Source organism: Podarcis gaigeae (assembly GCF_964106915.1).
Source record: "Podarcis gaigeae genome assembly, chromosome: 4".
NCBI classification, from domain to species: domain Eukaryota; kingdom Metazoa; phylum Chordata; class Lepidosauria; order Squamata; family Lacertidae; genus Podarcis; species Podarcis gaigeae.
The window spans coordinates 28,033,646-28,040,159 of NC_139677.1; positions in this window are offsets into that span (position 1 = coordinate 28,033,646).

The window sequence follows — 6,514 nt, forward strand, 5'->3', positions numbered from 1 at the left end:
CCTGTTTTGTTGTGTGAACAAGGCTCCCAGACTGAAATGACATATCCAGTAGGAATTTGGGTATACCGTATTTCCATGCACCTCCAGCCTTTTGGATCTGCGCTGTGCTGCACGCAAAATTATGCTGCCACTTTCCCCCTCCACGAACCCTCAGACTTTAGCAATTGCATGAAACTCAGCAGATGTAGCTTTCCCCAGAATGACAATAGTGAAAACCTTTGCCTGTCAGTGTTCTGGTTATTACTCAGCAGTGGCTAAACGCAGAATATGGGATTTCCCAAACGCATACCTGTTTGTATGTGTACTTCAGTTAGATTCAGTGCAGCTCTCAGGAGTAGTTTTTACATTTGATGGCTCTCATGTTTAAGGACAAACCTTGTCATTTTGCTTGCTTCAATGTGACAACCTTGGAGCCTCATTTTTGAGGGATGTTTTGAGGGGGGAGGTTAGCATATCACACAGGAATACAGATTATATTGCCTTCATTGGAATCTGAGCAGTTCAAACGACCTGTGTCGTCTTCTTTTTCTTAATCAATTTGTGTTTTAATCTAAAATGTTACTTGCTGCTGTATGCATTTATTTCTTCGGCTAAATCTCCACAAGGTGGCAGCAATCATTTTTATAAAGATTAACTGCTTGGTAAACAGAAGCCTTGTGCAGTTTTGCTAAGGAAAATGCAATAATGTTACATTTGCATTGCTGTGGGAAGAGAGATGATCAGCTACTTCTGGGAAATAACTCTCAATGTAGAAAACTTCTATTCATCCCTATTTACATCATCTCCCATAATTTTATTCTGCCTTGTTCCCATCCCTGCATCTTACATAATGCTATTCAACTATCCATCATTAAAATCAAATTCCAGCTGTTTTAAATAAATGCAGACTATATGTATTTGTATTTTTGTGGCAGCATTTATTTATTTCATCATAATTCTTTTTCATTATAGAAGTGTATACAGTGGTACCTTGGTACTCAAACAACTTGGAACCCAAACACTGCAAACCCGGAAGTAAGTGTTCCGGTTTGCAAACTTTTTTTCAGAAGTCAAACGTGCTCCGTTTTGAGTGTTGCGCTTCCGATTTGGGTGCCACACTTCTGTTTTGAGTGTTACGCTGAGGTCTGTCTGTTTTTGCTATTTATTTTGTGTTTTTGTTTTTGTGGCTCTTTTTGTGTGTGACTGTGTGGAACCCAGTTCAGCTACTGACTGATTGACTGTGTGACTGCAGTACATTGTTTATTGCTTTCATTTTATGGATCAATGGTCTCGTTAGATAGCAAAATTCATATTAAATTGCTTTTTTTTGCTTGTTTTTAAAAGTCTGGCACAGATTAATACATTTTGCATTACTTTCTATGGGAAAGCATGCCTTGGTTTTGGAACGCTTTGGTTTTGGAATGGATTTCTGGAACCGATTAAGGTACCACTGTACCTGAAAACATGTATTTCTCAAATATATGTCTGTTGGTTAATGCAGGGCAGAAACAAGGGGCGAGAAAGAATATGATTAACCTCTCTTATGCCAATGAATTATTCTGTAAAAATGCTCCTCCGCAGATACTTCCTTTCCCCACTGCAGCTGAGCTAAGGGGAGGAAAGCTAGCAAAAAGCCTACAAGCTCACTTGGGGTGACAAAATTCTTCCTCCAATTGTACTCTGACGATTAAACTCAAATGTATTTCATGAAGTTCTTTATAAAGAGAACATGGAGGAATATAGTGAACAATATTCTCTACCACAGCCATCTTTCAGGACACACAAAAGTGTTGTTCCGGTGGTTATTCCTTAAAACAGCCACCCAGAAAAGCGGAGTATACAACATTAAGTCTTAGTTGTGTAAAAGCACTCCTATGTGGAACTAAGTTCCATATATGATATCCAAATATCCTTGATGAATGGCTACAGCCTAGGCTGGCATTGGGGGAAAGACAGGGGTTTATGCCTTTAACAGATGTGTGGCAAGCATAAATTCAACAGTCTCAGCCTTTTCTAATACGGAAATACAAGTATGGGCAAAGCTTCACTATGACTGTACTAATTTTGTTGTTATGCCTGGCTCACCAGGCATTAGTGAGTGTGCATGTCCACCAGCCTGTCTGTCTGTCAAAAAAGTGAAACTTGAATCTGAGACGAGGGGAGAGGAAGGAAAGGAATTAACCTTCAGGTTAGATTACTGCAATGTGTTATATGTAGGGCTGCCCCTGAAGATGGTTCTGAAACTTCAGCTGGTGCAGAATTCAGCAGCCAGGTTGCTCACCAGAACAAGACCGTTTGAGCATATTACACTCATCCTGGTCCAACTGCACAGGCTACCTGTTAGTTTCCAGGCCCAATTAAAAGTGCTGGTTTTAACTATAAAGCTTTAAAAGGCCCAGGACCGCAATACCTCAAGGACTGCCTCTTTCCATATGAACCTACGCAGATGCTGAGATGATTCTCTGAGGCCTTTCTTCATATGCCTCCTCCTCAAAAGGTCTGGAGGGTGGGAACACAAGAACAGGCCTTTTCTGCAGTGGCTCCCCATCTGTGGAATGCTCTCCCCAGGGAGGTTTGCCTGGCGCCTTCACTGTACACCATTAGAAGCCAGACAGAAACATTCTTCTTTATCCAGGCCTTTGGCTGATTAACATCCAATGTGCTTTAAAAATGTGTCAGGGGAGTGTTATCGGGTTATTTCTGTTTTTGTTTTTATTATGTAGTTTGTGTTTTTATGTTGTGATTTTATGTTGTAACCACCCTGAGACCTGCGGGTAGAGGATAGTATACTAATTTAATTAATAATGGTAGTATTTGGTCTGGGGTGCATAGGACACCTTTCTCATGAAAGGTGGTTACCACCAGTGAGGGGGAATGTGGGCAAGCCCAGTTCTGGGCGTTTTGTCAGATCAGGAGCAATGACATCTTTGGCTAGAGAGTGACAGGATAACTGATGGATGCGCCAGTCCTGACAAGTGAATGAACTGCTAAGGCTTTCATGCACTTTTATTTGATGATGTTTCTATTTACACTAGCAATTCACCTCATGGCACTTCATTGCAGGTTTGTTTGCATTTCCGATTAAAAGCTTCAGGTTACATTAACCTGCCAAGTGAGAAGCAAGCGCCTCACGAAGCTATGCCCTAGGGCAGAAGGTGTCCTTCAAAATAGCTGAGCTTTTATGACAACAGGGGGGAGTCTTCCTTTGTTTTTCAAAAATTCTCCACATGGTTGCTTGCCCCTTGGGAAGCAAGGTCTCCTTGGGGGCAGACAATGGACTTGTAATTAGGGAATTTACCACTACACCACTAGTTAGTATAGCAGAAACCTTCCTTTCTCTCTTTCTCTCTCTTATTCTGGTGGACCGCAACTGTATGTACAGGCTGCTGTCTGAAGGTACAGGATGCAGCTGCCTTGCTGAAACTAAACAGATCTGGGTCTAGGTCCGTACCTGGATGAGATGCCACCAGAGAACCAAGCTATACATGGGCACCATGTTGGAAGAAATGCAGAATACAAGTCTAAGAACATGATAATGATGGCGGGGGGATGATGACAACAGTGGTAACCACCAGCACCTCTCACTGAAAGAGGTGTCAGTGTATGGGCAGATACCTATACACAGATCTGGGTCTAGATTTGATACTGGCTATGGATGCGGGTGGCGCTGTGGTCTAAACCACTGAGCCTAGGACTTGCCGATTAGAAGGTCGGCAGTTTGAATCCCCACGAAGCGGTGAGCTCCCGTTGCTCGGTCCCTGCTCCTGCCAACCTAGCAGTTCGAAAGCACGTCAAAGTGCAAGTAGATAAATAGGTACCGCTCCAGCGGGAAGGTAAACGGTGTTTCCGTGCGCTGCTCTGGTTCGCCAGAAGCAGCTTAGTCATGCTGGCCACATGACCCAGAAGCTGTACGCTGGCTCTCTCGGCCAATAAAGCGAGATGAGCGCCACAACCCCAGAGTCATCCGCGACTGGACCTAACAGTCAGGGGTCCCTTTAGCTTTACCTTTATGGATCCCTCAACTATTAGTAATCTTATTTATCTTAGTAATATCAAGCACTACTGTGCTGCTGCAATTGTGTACACATTCAGTGGAGAGTAAACTTCAATGAACACAGCAGATCTTCCCTTTTGAATAAGGTTTGCACTACACAGCTACAATCTTAAGCACGCTTAATTAGGGAGTAGGCTTCATTAAACTCAATGAAACTTACTTCCAAAGAAACACAGGTAGGGTACATTATCAAAGAGCAGTCCATGCCACATCAGTCCAGAAGCAAGCCCCATTGATTTCCAGCAAAGATAGAAGTGGTTAGAGGAGTATACTAAATTTTGTACTTCTAACACCTACGCAGTTACTGCACTAGCTATGTCAGAACTCCCACAACCTAACCAGGCAAGATTTCTATTGAAACTATGCATATAGTAATTAAAAGGCTGGAGATGAAAGCCATGTATGTCACCTATTATCTTCATTAGCTCAAATCGCTGCTGCGGTTTTCTTAATCTAACATAAAATTCTTGTTTACCCATTTCATTGGCACTTTTGACATGTCGGAAGATACACTTCCCTTGGCAGTTTTATGTGATGCATGAACAGGAGATGCTGGATATTTGGTTGTATTAAAATTGGGAAGGGCTCCCTGCCAGCCAGTCTGTTCAAGAGTGGGAGGTTTTGGAAGAACCTTGAAAGACACTGTGTAGATACAGGTGTCAGCAAACTTATTCAGCAGGGGGCCAGTCCACTGTCCCTCAGACCTTGTGGGGGGCCGGACTATATTTTGAAGGGAAAAAATGAATTCCTATGCCCCACAAATAACCCAGAGATGCATTTTAAATAAAAGGACACATTCTACTCATGTAAAAACCCGCTGATTCCTGGACCGTCCGCGGGCCAGAATGATAAGTGATTGGGCCGGATCCGGCCCCCGGGCCTTAGTTTGCCTACCCATGGTGTAGAACCTAGAAGAAAGAGCAATGTTCACCATGCTGTTACTCATCCCAGTTACTGCAATTTTATAAAATTGTGATATAATTTGCTTGCTAAAGAGAACAGTATTAGATAATTCTGTACAGGTTATTTGGAAGGTATGCCTTCCTTTTGCATTGTTTACTCATGCAGTAAGACAGTGTTTCCCAAACTTGGGTCTCCAGCTGTTTTTGGACTACAATTCCCATCGTCCCTGTCTTGCGAGCTAGGGATGGTGGGAGTTGTAGTCCGAAAAACAGCTGGAGACCCAAGTTTGGGAAACACTGCTGTAAGAAGTGCCTGTCTTCCCTTTAGGAGAGTCATACCAGTACACCTGTGCAGCAATGTCTCTACAGCTGTTCCAGATGTGTTGCCTAATAAGCAAGGCATCACACCCTTCATCGCTGAAACAGATAATCCGGGGATAAGAGAAGCATGTCCTACTTCTGTGACACAGAGATCGCTCATCTAAAGAGTATCCTATTAGTTGCACCTCATATCTTCCTTTATATCCTGTATTAAATAATAGGTCTTCGTTCTTCACTTTGTTTTTCTTTTTCAGTATGAAGAGAACGCTCATGGGTTCACAGCTAGTAAGTCGCATGGAAAATAAGTCCAATGTGGAAAGGTTGAAGGAACTGGGTATTTTTAGCCTAGACACTGAGTGGAGACATGATGTTGTTGTTGCTGCTGTTGTTGTTTAGTCGTTTAGTCGTGTCCAACTCTTTATGACCCCATGGACCAGAGCATGCCAGGCACTCCTGTCTTCCACTGCCTCCCGCAGTTTGGTCAAACTCATGCTGGTAGCTTTGAGAACACTATCCAACAATCTCGTCCTCTGTCGTCCACTTCTCCTTGTGCCCTCCATCTTTCCCAACATCAGGGTCTTTTCCAGGGAGTCTTCTCTTCTCATGAGGTGGCCAAAGTATTGGGGTCTCAGCTTCAGGATCTGTCCTTTCAGTGAGCACTCAGGGCTGATTTCCTTCAGAATGGATAGGTTTGATCTTCTTGCAGTCCATGGGACTCTCAAGAGTCTCCTCCAGCACCATAATTCAAAAGCATCAATTTTTCAGCGATCAGCCTTCTTTATGGTCCAGCTCTCACTTCCATACATCACTACTGGGAAAACCAGTAGCACTTACTGGACGTGATAGCACTTATTAAATACCTGAAGGGTGTGCTGCCTGCCCCAAAAGGGCAGGATTAAATCTAGTGGGTTTATATTGCAGCAGGAGAGATTTTGGTTGAACATTAGGTATGTGTTTGTGAGCCTGGCTATTTATTTGCTAAGGTTGCAGGCAATCGATCTGCTCCTTCTCAAATTACTTCTAAGACTGTCATTAAAAAACAGGTTCCTCTTGCGGCTGGACTGAACTCCGTCTCGGAAATTTAATATTACAATCCCAAACATAATTAATGGCGCAGGAAATGTCATTAAAATCAATGAGAGAGAGCGACTGCAAGAAAACACCACCCCTCTACCGGCGTGTTTGCGACTCAGTAAAAGAATACAGTATTTGAGTCTTTTTGAACAGGAGCAGCAGCAGCAACGCGGCCACTGCTACA